Genomic DNA, 15,191 nt, shown 5'->3' with positions numbered 1-15,191 from the left:
TTCACTTGTTTTCTCCTATATGGATAAATAAAGTTGGAACTCGAAATCAAACACGTTTTGTGCTAGCTCTTTGAAACTTGGCAAAATAAAGTAGTTACAAGTTCTATCTCTATGGTTTGTTTCCTATTTATGTAGCCCCAAGAAGAGACAGACAAAAATCACTTTCATTGAAAGGGGTTGCCTGGCTTTCAAAAAACTACGAGATTCCTACAATCTCAACAAATATTTTTTCACCCAATCCTGATGATACTTTCAGGCAATGATCAGTACACGAATCCCACTTGGCTCACCAAATTTTGTTCTTCTACGTTAAACCGTTTGTTTGCAGTATCCGTTTTCATTTTTAGGTTTCACTCTGTTTTCTCCTATATGGATACATATAGTTGGAACTCGAAATAAAACACGGTTTGTGCTAGCTCTTTGAAACTTGGCACAATAAAGTAGTTCCAAGTTCTATCTCTTTGGTTTGTTTCCTATTGATGTAGCCCCAAGCAGGGACTGACGAAAATCACTTTCATTAAAAGGGGTTGCCAAGCTTTCAAAAAACTACGAGTTTCCTGAAATAAAAGCAAACGTTTTTTCACCCAATCTTGAGATTACTTTCAGGTTATGATCAGTACACGAATTCCACTTGGCTCACCAAATTTTGTTCCTCTAGGTTAAACAGTTCATTTGCATTAATCATTTTCATTTTTAGGTTTCACTCTGTTTTCTCCTATATAAATACATGTAGTTGGAACTATAAATAAAACAAGGTTTGTGCTACCTCTTTGATAATTGGCACAATAAAGAATTTCCAAGATATTTATCTATGGTTTGTTTCATATTGATGTAGCCCCAAGCAGAGACTGAGGAAAATCCTTTTCATTGAAAGGGGTTGCCAAGATTCCAAAAAACTACGAGTTTCCTGAAATCTCAGCAAAGATTTTTTAACCCAATCTTGATGATACTTTAAGGTAATCGTCAGTACACCCATCCCAATTGGCTCACCACATTTCGTTCTTCTAGGTTAAACCGTTTGTTTGCAGTAACCGTTTACATTTTTATGTTTCACTCTGTTTTCTCCTACAAGGATAAATGTAGTTTAAACTCTAAATCTAACACAGTTTGGGCTAGCTCTTTGAAACTTGGCCCAATAAAGTAGTTCCAAATTCTATCTCTATGGTTTGTTTTCTATTGATGTGGCCCAGTGTAGAGATTGACGAATATCACTTTCATTGAAAGGGGTTGCCAAGCTTCCAAAAAACTACGAGTTTCCTGAAATTTCAGCATACATTTTTTCACCCAATCTTGATGATACTTTCAGGTAATGATCAGTACACCAATCCAACTTGGCTGACCAATTTTCGTTTTTCTAAGTTAAACTGTTCATTTGCAATAACTATTTTCATTTTCAGGTTTTACTCTCTTTTCTCCTATATGGATATATGTATTTGGAACTCGAAATCAAACACGATTTGTGCTAGCTTTTTGAAACTTGGCACAATAAAATAGTTCCTAGTGCTATCTCTATGGTTTTTTTCCTATTGATGTAGCCCCAAGCAGAGACGGACGAAAATAACTTTCATTGAAAAGGGTGGCCAAGCTTCAAAAAAGCTAAGAATTTCCTGAAATATCAGGAAACATTTTTTCACAGAATCCTTATGATACTTTCAGGTAATGATCAGTATACGAATCCTACTTCGCTCACCAAATTTCGTTCCTCTAGGTTAAACAGTTCATTTGCATTAATCATTTTCATTTTTAGGTTTCACTCTGTTTTCTCCTATATAAATACGTGTAGTTGGAACTCTAAATAAAACACAGTTTGTGCTAGCTCTTTGATAATTGGCACAATAAAGTATTTCCAAGATTTTTATCTATGGTTTGTTTTGTATTGATGTAGCCCCAAGCAGAGACTGAGGAAAATCACTTTCCTTGAAAGAGGTTGCCAAGATTTCAAAAAACTACGAGTTTCCTGAAATCTCAGCAAATATTTTTTTTCACCCAATCTTGATGATACTTTCATGTAATGATCAGAACACGAATCCCACTGGGCTCACCAAATTTTGTTCTTCTAGGTTAAACCGTTCGTTTGCAGTAACCGTTTTCATTTTTATGTTTCACTCAGTTTTCTCCTATATGGATACATGAAGTTGGAACTCTAAGTCAAACTCGGTTTGTGCTAGCCCTTTGAAACTTGGGACGATAAACTAGTTCTAAATTCGATCTCTTTGGTTTGTTTCCTATTGATGTAGCTCCAAGCAGAGACTGACGAAAATCACTTTCATTGAAAGGGGTTACCAAGCTTCCAAAAAAATTACAAGTTTCCTGAAATCTCAGCAAACATTTTTATAAATCAATCTTGATGATACCTTCAGATAATGATCAGTACACCAATCCCACTTGGCTCACCAAATTTCGTTCTACTTGGTTAAAGCATTCGTTTGCAGTAACCCCTTTCATTTTTAGGTTTCACTCTATTTTCTCTTATATAGATATATGTAGTTGCAACTCTAAATCAAACACGGTTTGTGCCAGCTCTTTGAAACTTTGCACAATAAAGTACTTCTAAGTTCTATCTCTATGGTTTGTTTCGTATTGATGTTGCCCCAAGCAGAGACTGAAGAAAATCACTTTCATTGAAAGCGGTTGCCAAGCTTCCAAAAAACTACGAGTTTCCTAAAAATCTCAGCATATATTTTTATATCCAATCTTGATGATACCTTCAGATAATGATAAGTACACCAATCTCACTTGGCTCACCAAATTTCGTTCTTCTGGGTTAAACCGTTCGTTTGCAGTAACCCTTTTTATTTTTAGGTTTCACTCTCTTTTCTCCTCTATGGATACATGTAGTTGGAACACCAAATCAAACACGGTTTCTGCTAGCTCTTTGAAACTAGGCACAATAAAGTAGTTCTAAATTTTACCTCTATGGTTTGTTTCCTATTGATGTAGCCCCAAGAATAGACTGAGGAAAATTCCTTTGATTGAAAGACATTGCCAAGCTTCCAAATAACTACGAGTTTCTTGAAATATAAGCAAACATTTTTTCACCCAATCTTGATAATACTTACAGGTAATGAATTGTACACCAATTTCACTTTGCCCACCAAATTTCGTTTTTCTCGATTAAACCTTTCGTTTGCAGTAACCGTTGTCATTTTTAGGTTTCACTCTGTTTTCTCCTATATGGATATAGGTAGTTGGAACTCGAAATAAAACACGGTTTTTGCTAGCTCTTTGAATCTTGGGACGATAAAGTAGTTCCAAGTTCGATCTCTATGGTTTGTTATTTATTGATGTAACTCCAAGCAGAGACTGAAGAAAATCACTTTCATTCAAAGGGGTTGCCGAGCTTCCAAAAAACTACGAGTTACCTGAAATCTCAGCAAATATTTTTTCACCCATTCTTGATAATACCTTCAGATAATGATCATTGCACAAATCCCACTAGGCTCACAAAATTTCGTTCTTCTAAGTTAAACCGTTCGTTTGCAGTAACTGTTTGCATTTTCAGGTTTCACTCTGTTTTCTCCTCTATGGATACATGTAGGCGAAACTCGAAATCAAACACGGATTGTGCTAGCTTTTTGAAACTTCGAACAATAAAGCAGTTCAACATTCTATCTCTATGGTTTGTTTCCTTTTGATGTAGCCCCAACCAGAGACTGAAGAAATTCACTTTCATTGAAAGGGGTTGCCAAGCTCCAAAAAACTACGAGTTTATTGAAATCTCAGCAAACATTTTATCACCAATTTTGATGATACTTTCAGCTAATGATCAGTACCCCAATACCACTTAGCTCACCAAATGTCGTTCTTCTAGGTTAAACAGTTCCTTTGCAGTAACCGTTTTCATTTTTAGGTTTCACTCTCTTTTCTCCTATATGGATATATGTAGTAGAAACTCGAAATCAAACACGGTTTTTCTTAGCTCTTTGAAACTTGGCATAATAAAGTAGTTCCGTGTTCTATCTTTGTTGTTTCTTTCCTATTGATGTAGCCCTAAGCAAAGACTGACGAAAATCACTTTCATTGAAAGCGGTTGCCAAGCTTCCAAATAACTAAGAGTTTTCTAAAATCTCAGCAAACATTTTTTCACCCCATATTGATGATACTTTCAGGTAATGATCAGTACACCAATCCCACTTGGCTCACCAAATTTCGTTCTTCTAGGTTGAACCTTTTATTTTTGCAATAACCGTTTTCATTTTTAGGTTTCACTCTCTTTTCTCCTATATGGATGCATGTAATTGGAATTTGAAATTAATCACGGTTTGTGCTAGCTCTTTCAAACTTGGCACAATAATTTAGATTCAAGTTCTATCTATATGGTTTTGTTCCTATTGATGTAGCCCCAAGCAGAGACTGACGAAAATCACTTTCATTGAAAAGGATTGTCAAGCTTCCAAATAACTACGAGTTTCCTAAATTAAAAGCTAACATTTTTTAACACAATCTTGATGACATTTTCAGGTCATGATCAGTACACCAATCCCACTTGGCTCACCAAATTTCCTTCTTCTAGGTTAAAGGGTTCGTTAGAAGTAACAGTTTTCATTTTTAGGTTTCACTCTGTTTTCTCCTATATGGATACATGTAGTTGGAACTCGAAATCAAACACGGTTTGTGCTAGCTCTTTAAAACTTGGCACAATAAAGTAGTTCCAAGTTCTATCTATATGGTTTGTTTCTTATTGATGTAGCCCCAAGCAGAGACTGACGAAAATCACTTTTATTGAAAGGGGTTGCCAAGCTTCCAAAAAACGATGAGTTTCCTGAAATCTCAGCAAATATTTTTTCACCCAATTTTGATGATACTTTCAGGTAATGATCAGTAGACCAATCCCACTTGGCTCACCAAATTTCGTTCTTCTAGGTTAAACCGTTTGTTTGCAGTAACCGTTTTCATTTACAGGTTTCACTCTGTTTTCTCCTATATCGATACATGTATTTGGAACTCGAAATCAAACACGGTTTGTGCTAGCTCTTTGAAATTTGGCACAATAAAGTAGTTCCAAGTTCTATTTTTATGGTTTGTTTCCTATTAATGTAGCCCCAAGTAGAGGCTGACGAAAATCACTTTCATTGAAAGCAGTTGCCAAGTTTCGAAAAAAGTACGAGATTTCTAAAATTTTAACAAACATTTTTTTACCCAATTTTGATGATACTTTCAGGTAATGATAAATACACCAATCCGACTTGTATCACAAAATTTCTTTCGTCTACGTTAAACCGTTCGTTTGCAGTAACTGTTTCCATTTTCAGGTTTCACTCTGTTTTCTCCTATATCGATACATGTAGTTGGAACTCTAAATCAAACACGGTTTGTGCTAGCTCTTTGAAACTTGGCACAATATAGTAGTTCCAAGTTCTATCACTATGGTTTGTTTCCTATTGATGTAGCACCAACCAGAGACTGATGAAATTCACTTTCATTGAAAGGGGTTGCCAAGCTACAAAAAATAACAGTGTAATGCAATCTCAGCAAATATCTTTTCACCCAATCTTGATGATACTTTCAGGTAATGATCAGTACCCCAAACCACCTTACCTCACCAAATTTTGTTTTTCTAGAGTAAACCGTTTTTTGCAGTAACCGTTTTCATTTTCAGGTTTCACTCTGTTATCTCCTATATGGATACATGTAGTTGGAACTCAAAACCAAACACGATTTTTGCTAGCTCTTTGAAACTTGGCACAATAAAGTAGTTCCAAGTTCTATCTCTATGGTTTGTTTCCTATTGATGTAGCCCCAAGCAGAGACTGACGAAAATTACTGTCATTGAAGGGGGTTGCCAAGCTTTCAAAAAACTACGAGTTTCCTGAAATCTCAGCAAACATTATTTCACCCAATCTTGATGATACTTTCAGGTAATGATCAGTACACCAATCCCACTTGGCTCAACAAATTTTGTTCTTCTAGGTTAAACCGTTCGTTTGCAGTAACCGTTTTCATTTTTAGGTTTCACTCTGTTTTCTCCTATATGGATACATGTAGTTGAAACTCGAAATCAAACATGGTTTATGCTAGCTCTTTGAAACTTGGCACAATAAAGTAGTTCCAAGTTCTATCTCTATGGTTTGATTCCTACTGATGTAGCCCCAAGAAGGGACTGACGGATATCACTTTTATTGAAACGGGTTGCCAAGCTTCCCAAAAACTACGAGTTTCCTGAAAACTGAGCAAACATTTTTTCACTCAATCTTGAAGATACATTGAGGTAATGATCAGTACACCAATCCTACTTTCCTAACCAAGTTTCGTTTCCTGGGATAAACCGTTTATTTGCAGTAACCATTTCCATTTTTAGGTTTCAATCTGTTTTCTCCTATATGGATACATGTAGTTGGAACTCGAAATCAAACTCAGTTTTGGTAGCTGTTTGAAATTTGGCAAAATAATTAGTTTCAAGTTCTCTCTCTATGGTTTGATTCCCATTGATGTAGCCCCAAGTAGAGAATGATGAAATTCACTTTCATTGAAAGGGGTTTCCAAGCTTCCCAAAACTATGAGTTTCCTGAAATCTCAGCAAACATTTTTTCACCCAATCTTGATGATACTTTCAGGTAATGATCAGTACACAAATTCCAACTGGCTAAAAAAATTTCGTTCTTCTTGGTTTAACCTTTCATTTGCAGTAACCATTTTAATTTTCAGGTTTCACTCTGTTTTCTCCTATATAAATACATGTAGATGGAACTCTAAATCAAACACTGTTTGTGCTACCTCTTTGAAACATGGAACCATAAAAGAGTTCTAAATTCTATCTCTATGGTTTGTTTCCTATTGATGTAGCACCAAGCAGAGACTGATGAAAATCACTTTCATTGAAAGAGGTTGCCAAACTTTCTAAAGACTACGAGTTTCCTTCAATCTCATCAAACATTTTTTCACCCAATCTTGATGATACTTTCAGGTAATGATCAGTATACCAATCCCAATTCGCTCACCAAATTTCGTTTTTCTAGGTTAAAGTGTTTGTTTGCAGTACTTTGTGTTTGCAGTACTAAAGTGTTTGTTTGCATTGTTAGGTTTCACTCTGTTTTCTTCTATATGGATAAATGTAGTTGGAGCTCAAAATCAAACACAGTTAGTGCTAGCTCTTTGAAACTTGGCATAATAAAGTAGTTCCAAGTTCTATCTCTATGGTTTGTTTCTAATTGATGTAGCCCTAAACAGAGACTGAAGAAAATCACTTTCATTGAAAGAAGTTGCCAAGCTTCCAAAAAATTATGAGATTCCTGAAATCTCAGCAAACATTTTTTCACCCAATCTTGATGATACTTTCAGATAATGATCAGTACTCCAATACTACTTGACTCACCACATTTAGTTTTTCAAGGCTAAACCGTTCATTTGCAGTAACCATTTTCATTTTTAGGTTTCACTCTGTTTACTCCTGTATGGATACATGTAGTTGGAACTCTAAATCAAACACGGTTTGTTGTAGCTCTTTGAAACTTGGCAAAATAAAGTAGTTCCAATTTCTATGTCTATGGTTTGTTTCCTATTGAGGTTTCCTGCTGGTAGCAGGCCAGCAGGCCTTTCCCAGGACCCTGAGACCCAGCCCCCAGTTCCTTGTTATGCATGTCAAAGTGGCCAGCTCACTAGGCTATGAAAGCAGGCTTGCGGTTTTCCTCCTTGTCTGCCTGAGACATATGTGCTCCACAGAAACGTCAGGAACGTCTTGACCTTTTTCTGCTCTGGTGGACTCCCTGATAAGAGAAGTTTTGGTTTCTAGCAATGGCAGATGTCATAGCTGAATTTCTCCCCTCTCCCCCCCTCTTTCTGAGGAATTTTCCACTCCTGCTGCTTGGGGGATATAAGGGGAGGATGAGAGGAATAAAGAGAGACTCCTAGATGAAGAACCTTGGTGTCCTGTGTATTTCTTAAACTCATCGTCCCCCGCCAGACTCGGTCCCCGTTAGCCGGACGCGGCACATTGGAGGTCCCATCTATCCGGAAAGTAGGTTGTAAGCGAATGAGGCTCATCTTCTAGGAGAAGGGGGAAGATTGGTTAATAAGTATATAAGAAAAAGATGGGTGCGCACCATGGGTAACTCAACAGAGAAGCTTCGTCTGGCCAACGAGGTTAAAGAGCTGTTAAGCAAGCAAGGAACAGAAATTAAAACCAAACCTGCAACTGAATTTATTGAAACTATAGCCCAGGCTTTTTCATGGTTTCTGACAGGGAGATTTCGTAATAACACTGATTGGGACCTGGTGAAACAGGACCTCCAAAAACTTTTGAGAGACAGTGGTCCAGACAGTATACCCATTGCTACCTTCTCCCTATGGAGATTGGCAAAAGATGCTGTATTGACAGATAAAGTCAAGATCAAAGAAGAACTTGTTGAGTGTGAACAAGCCCTTAATGAGGTACAGGAAGAACAAGTGGCTGCGTCCTTAAAGGACGAGAATTCTGACCAGGGCTCAAAGAAAAGGACTAAAAAGCGCCTCCGAGTGTTCGCCCCAGAGGGGGAGGATGGAGACTTTAGTTCTCTTTCCGACGGGGAAGGAGAACTAGAGAGGGAAATAGAGGAATTGGAGGGTCACTTAAGTAGATCAAATTGGAAAGATTCCAATACCCCAGGAGCTGCCTCTCCGGCTGCCACCGCTCCCCCTCCTTATAATCCTAATTGGGATCCAGACAATCCCCGAAGACAGGGAGGGGTCCAGTGGCGCACCAAACATGCCGTGGCTTTTCCGGTGGCAGAAACCCGTAATGAGGATGGGCCACCAGTCAGGATGCATGTTGCCTTAGCTTTTAAAGACATTAAGCAATTGAAGGAGGCTGTCACTAACTACGGACCTCACGCCCCTTTCACTTTGACACTTTTTGAAGCCTTTTCTGCTAACCAGCTAACTCCTGGTGACTGGCAACAGCTTTGCAGGGCGGTGTTATCCAGGGGAGATTTCTTACTTTGGAAAAGTGAAAATCAGAAAAGGTGCCGAGAATTGGCTCATATCAATCAAGATGCTGGGTTTCCACATCGTAATCTGGAGATGTTGACTGGGTTTGGACAGTATGCCACTCTGAATCAACAAATTAACTATGACCCCAGGGTATATGCCCAGATTGTAACAGCGGCAATCCAAGCCTGGAAGGCATTGCCCCTTTCTAATTCTGAGACAAAAATTTCAAAAATTACTCAAGGACCCTCTGAATCTTACTCTGACTTCATTACTCAATTAATGCATGTGGCAGGAAAAATATTCCCCAACTTGGAACAAGCCATGCCAGTTATTAAACATTTGGCTTACAAAAATGCAAATTCCTATTGCCAAACTGCTATTAAGTCTTCTAGGGCAAGGAGTGTTGATGACATGATCCGAGCTTGTAAAGATATCGATGGAGCTCATATCACTGGACAGGTCCTGGCCGCTGCCCTTAAAACAGGATTGTCAGGGTTTGATGGTAAAAGGGCCCGACCCAAAGGTTGCTTCCGATGCGGGAAGGAGAAACATATTAGCGGAGTTGTCCTGAAGGGAATAGACAGGGCCGAGAAGGCACCCCTGGCCCCTGGCCCCGGTGCGGTAAGGGAAAACATAGGAGCAGTGAGTGTTGTTCTAAGTTTGATGCTCAGGGACATCCTTTGCAGCTGGGAAATGGGAACAGGGGCCCACCCCGGGCCCCGGAAGCCAGAGTGTATGGGGCAATCCAGGGACGGAATGGGGCTCCGGGCAGTGGGCGACTTCGTCACCTTTCTCAGACCAACCCCTTTCTGTCCGGGAGCTCCCCCGAGGGACACCCGGAAGTGCAGGATTGGACCTCAGTTCCACCTCCAGAGCAGTACTAACTCCACAGATGGGCCCCCAGACCTTGACAACCGGGACTTTTGGCCCTTTGCCAGAAGGAACTGTAGGATTGATCTTTGGGAGAGGCAGTGCTTTCCATAAAGGACTAAGGATACTCACAGGTGTAGTTAATAGTGATTATCATGGGGAATTAAAGATTGTTGCTGAGGCAACCCAGGGGATTGTTATCATCCCCCCTGGGGAGAGAATGGCACAACTATTATTGTTGCCAGTAGCACCATTGCCTAATCGAGCCTTGCAGATAACTCGAGGTGCTGGCAGTTTCGGCTCCACAGGCAGCCCTCAGGCCTTTTAGATAGCGCATTTAGACTCCAGGCCACAATTAATCATTAAGATACAAGATAAAATCATTAAAGGAATATTAGATACAGGAGCTGATGACTCTGTTGTCTCTAAAAAACAATGGCCATCTGCTTGGCCTCTCCAAGATCCCTCAGCTGTATTACAGGGGATTGGGCAAACTAGACCAGAAAAAAGCACCTCTTTTTTAAAATGGAGAGATGAGGAAGGACACAGTGGTTACTTTCAGCCTTACGTGGTGGCCGGACTCCCCACAAACCTTTGGGGAAGAGACCTGCTTCAACAAATGGGAGCTATTCTCACCACTCAGACCCTAAAAGGGAGTAATAAATTTGTTAATTACATGATGTTAGATATGGGATGCCTTCCTGGAAAAGGACTGGGGAAAAATCATGAGGGAAGTGTCACACCTGTGGATCCTACGGAGGAAGTCACCCAAAGGGTTGGGGACCGAAAAGGGCTGGAAAATTTTTCCTAGGGGCCACTGAAGTACGGCCATGTCCTCTATCTATCACTTGGCTATCAGATGACCCTGTGTGGATAGAACAGTGGCCCCTAACCAAGGACAAGTTAAAGGCTGCAACCCTTCTAGTTCAAGAACAGCTTAGGATGGGACATGTGGTGCCTTCCACTTCTCCATGGAACACTCCCATTTTTGTCATAAAAAAGGGATCTGGGAAATGGAGACTCCTCCAGGATCTGTGGGCCATTAACAACACAATGCAGCCCATGGGACCTTTGCAGCCAGGACTACCCTTCCCCACAGCTATCCCTAAAGATTGGCATCTCATTATTTTGGACCTAAAAGATTGCTTCTTTTCTATTCCCCTGGCCCCCTAGGATCGTAAACGTTTTGCTTTTTCTTTACCATCAACAAACTTTAGGGAACCCTACCAGAGGTTTGAATGAACCGTCTTACCTCAGGAAATGGCTAATAGTCCTACTATGTGTCAATATTTTAGAGCAGAAATTTTACGACCCTTTAGGCAACAATTCTCAAGCTTTTACCTCATCCATTATACGGATGATATACTGTTGGCAGGCCCTGATAGGAAAGAACTTTTCCGGTCTTATGAAGTCCTCCAGTCCCTGTTAAAGGGAGCCGGACTGATTACAGCCCCAGAGAAGTTGCAGATTCAGTATCCTTATAACTACCTAGGATATACTATTAACAAGATAGGGATCACTCCCCAGAGGCCTCAATTCCAGGTAAGTCAGCTTAGAACCCTGCACCAGTGGCAGACATTTCTGGGGGAAATTTAGTGGCTACGGCCTTCCCTCTATGTCCCTACTGGGGAACTTAAACCCCTGTATGATCTTTTAAAAGAAGGACCCTCACCCACCTCCCCGCGAAAGCCTACTCCAGAAGCCCTAAAAGTGCTTAAATTGATAGAGACAGCCATACAAGAGATGCAGGTGATGCAGGTGGACTATTCCCAGTCTTTGTTATTCATCGTTTTTCCATCAAAACTCACTCCAACGGGGGTCTTTTGACAGACTGGTCCTATTTATTGGGTTCACTTACCTGCATCCCTTTCTCGGGTCCTGGTACACTTCCATGACCTGGTAATACAACTAGTTTGTAAAACAAAATATCTGGGGGATGCCTTGTTTGGAAAAACCTTTGATGTTCTCATATTGCCATATAATCAAGACATTCTTTCTAAATTAAGACAGGAACATGATCTCTGGTGTCTCTTCTTCTGTAGTTTCATGGGACAGGTTGACAATCATTACCCTAAAAGCAGACTCCTTGAAAGTCTAAAGACATGTCCAATAATTTTCCCCAAGATCCTAAAAAAGGATCCTCTCCCAGGGGCACAAACCGTCTTCACTGACGGAGTTAAAGATGGGTTTTCTGTCGTTTCAGATGGGACCCGGGTCATCCGCAAGAGAGTGACCGATCGCTCGGCCCAAATGGTGGAGGTTGCAGCCTTAATTCTGGTCTTACAAACCTATAGTTCGGTGTCCCTTAATATTTTCACAGACAGTCTCTATATCGCCAGGCTTGCCTCCGCGATTGTGACGGCACCTTATGTTGGAAAACAATCTACCATCATGGAACAACTATAGACAGTGCAGCTTCTTATATGGGCTAGGACAGATCCCCTTTACATAGGTCACATTAGAAGTCATTCTGGGCTTTCAGGTCCTCTGGTGGCAGGCAACGCCATGGCAGACGCTGCCACACATGCCACTAACCTTGTATATACAATAACTGAGTATGATAAGGCCGTACAACTTCATAATAAATTCCACCTAAACGCACAAACTTTACGTTTCCGCTCAGGATGTTCCCGGGAGCAAGCTTTAAAAATTGTCTCCCTATGTCCTACTTGTGCACCTTTTATCCATTCCCCTTCTCTGGGAGTTAACCCAAGGGGCCTTCAACCAAATGACATCTGGCAAACTGATGTAACTCATATTCCTAGTTTTGGAAAGTTGTCCTTTGTACATGTCAGTATAGACACATTTTCTGGTTTTATCTCTGCTACTTTACATTCAGGAGAAAAGGCTAAAGATGTGATACAATACTATGTAAAAACCTTTTCCTTTATGGGAACTCCTCAATGCATAAAAACAGATAATGGCCCAGCTCATGTCAGTCAAACATTCCAAAAATTTTGCTCACAGTGGGATATTATACACAAAACAGGAATCCCATATAATCCACAAGGACAGGCCATTGTTGAACGGGCCCATCAACATCTTAAAACCTATTTACAAAAAACAAAAGAGGGGGAAATATACCAGAGTTGCCAGGGACCACATGCACTATTAAATATAACCCTATTCACTTTAAATTTTTTGCTCACTGACGCTGAAGGCTGTACAGCGGCGCAATGTCACTTTTCCTCTCCCACCATGAAAAAGGACAGATACAATGGAAGGATCTGTCTACAGGGAAGTGGCAACCTCCTGCTCCACTCTTGGCTAGAGTGAGGGGAGCTGTATGTGTTTTTCCCCCAGGGACTGAGAAGCCCATTTTGGTCCCGGAGTGCTGCACCAGACCGGTGGATGAGAATTCAAGATAAAATGAAGCTCCCAAGATGGCTGATCCTGCCACTGATGCTCCCACCCCTTCAAGTGAATGCCAAGACACACCTCATGAGCTGGATCCTGCTTATGACATTCATTCTGGACAGGTTTGTTGAAGGAGGAATTGACCCTCCACCTGGGAATATTCATGAGTATATTTTTGGAGCACTCAGCTCCCTCTGGTTTTACCCAAAGTGTTGACTGTGAGGCTAAAGTGGCCTATATGGCGGATGAACTCAATCAAAACATCAGAGGATTTAATCAGCCAAAATGGGTATGTGTTAATAAGCCAAGACTTGTTGTCCCTAGTTCATCTGAGGCCCTTGGAAATTGTTCCACCACTTGTCATTATACTTCGGCGGTGCACATTGCCTGTTATGAATCAGCCTCCATTTGTGTTAATAATCAAGAAAAATAGTATTTTGAGGCCACCCTAACTAAAACCCATTGAGAAGGAGGGGGTCACTAATCATTTTACTCCTTTTCTCGGTGACCGGGGAGGAGAAGGCATTGAAACTAAATTACGGGAGGCGGGATGTGAGGGTGCCGTGGGCAAACCCTCCTGTTGGCCAATGCAGGCCCCTGTCGGAGTCTCTAATGGAGGAGGACCCACTGATGCTATTAAACATTTTCAGGTGATTAAGCTTTTAAAGCCGGAGATCCCTAAGCTTACATATCATCCCTTGGTATTGCCAAAATCCCAGCTTCCTGATTTGGATGCCAATACATTAGATATCCTAGAAACTACCTTTTCTTTGCTTAACAGTACTAATCCTACCCTTGCTGGTGATTGCTGGCTCTGCATGACGATGGGGGCAGTTATGCCAGTGGCGGTCTCCATTAATTATTCTATAAATGATGATAATACATGTCAATCTGGACTACCTTTTAAGGTACAGCCTCTGGGTAGTTTTGTGTCATGCCTTCTAGGCATTATGAAAAATAATACTTATGATGTTGATGTTGGAGTCTCTTCCTTTGGCAACTGCACAATATTATAGAATTATTCTTCACCTTCTCCACCCATTTGTCTCCCTAATGGCACAGTTTTTATGTGCGGAGGAAACTTAGCTTTTCTTAGGCTTCCAGCAAATTGGTCTGGTGGTTGCATTCTAGCTTTACTGCTTCCTGATATAATGATTATTTTAGGAGATGAACCCTTACTCATTCCTAGCCTAGACACCTTGGTTAGAAGACATAAGAAAGCTATCCAGGCCCTACCGCTCCTTGTTGGCCTTGGGATAACTGCTGCTGTGGGCACAGGCACGGCAGGACTGGGCACAGCTATACATTCCTACAGCCGCCTATCTCAACAACGTATAGATGATGTACAAACCCTGTGGGGAACCATTAAGGACTTACAGGACCAAATAGATTCCCTAGCAGAAGTAGTTCTCCAAAACAGGCGGGGCTTAGATTTGCTGACTTCTAACCAAGGGGGCATTTGTTTGGCCCTTGGGGAGAGGTGCTGTTTTATGCTAATAAATCTTGTATAGTTCGCACAAAAATTAAACAGCTCCAGAAAGACCTAGAAAAGAGAAGGAGGAAATTATTTGAAAACCCTCTCTAGACTGGACTTAATGGATTTTTGCCTTATCTCCTTCCCTTATTGGGACCATTACTGGGCCTCCTTCTATTGCTTGCCATAGAACCCTGAATTGGAAATAGGATAGTACAATTCATTAAAGATCAAATTAATATCTTAATTTCTAAGCCAATACAGGTTCACTATCAGCGTTTGGAGACAGATGATCGCCCTTCTGAGATTCATTTCAAGCCGATCTGAAGATAAATACCCTCCTTAAAAGAAGAATTTCTGCTATATCTTTCCTCTGTGCATACCTCTCCTCCCTGCCCTTCTGTGCTAGAATCTTTCATGCCTAATCTTACGGTCCAACTACACCTGCCATTTGACAGTGATGGTCATGAGTCCTGTACGTGGAGGCGGTTGAACGTTCACCACAACAATGTCTTGCTGGCCATAACAGCCAGAGCTTATCTTGTAGTACCCAGTGACGGGCAACTTCCATGCTTGCATTGCAACC

The 15,191-nt window shown here is 40.7% G+C and overlaps 1 pseudogene; it reads left to right on the top strand.

Annotated features, from left to right (window-relative positions):
- Positions 1–13,369: 13,369 nt before the first annotated feature.
- Positions 13,370–14,932, top strand: LOC120891589 (syncytin-1-like; annotated as a pseudogene).
- Positions 14,933–15,191: the final 259 nt, after the last annotated feature.

Source organism: Ictidomys tridecemlineatus, chromosome 1 (genome assembly GCF_052094955.1).
Source record: "Ictidomys tridecemlineatus isolate mIctTri1 chromosome 1, mIctTri1.hap1, whole genome shotgun sequence".
NCBI classification, from domain to species: domain Eukaryota; kingdom Metazoa; phylum Chordata; class Mammalia; order Rodentia; family Sciuridae; genus Ictidomys; species Ictidomys tridecemlineatus.
This window is presented reverse-complemented; position numbering and strand designations above follow the sequence as displayed.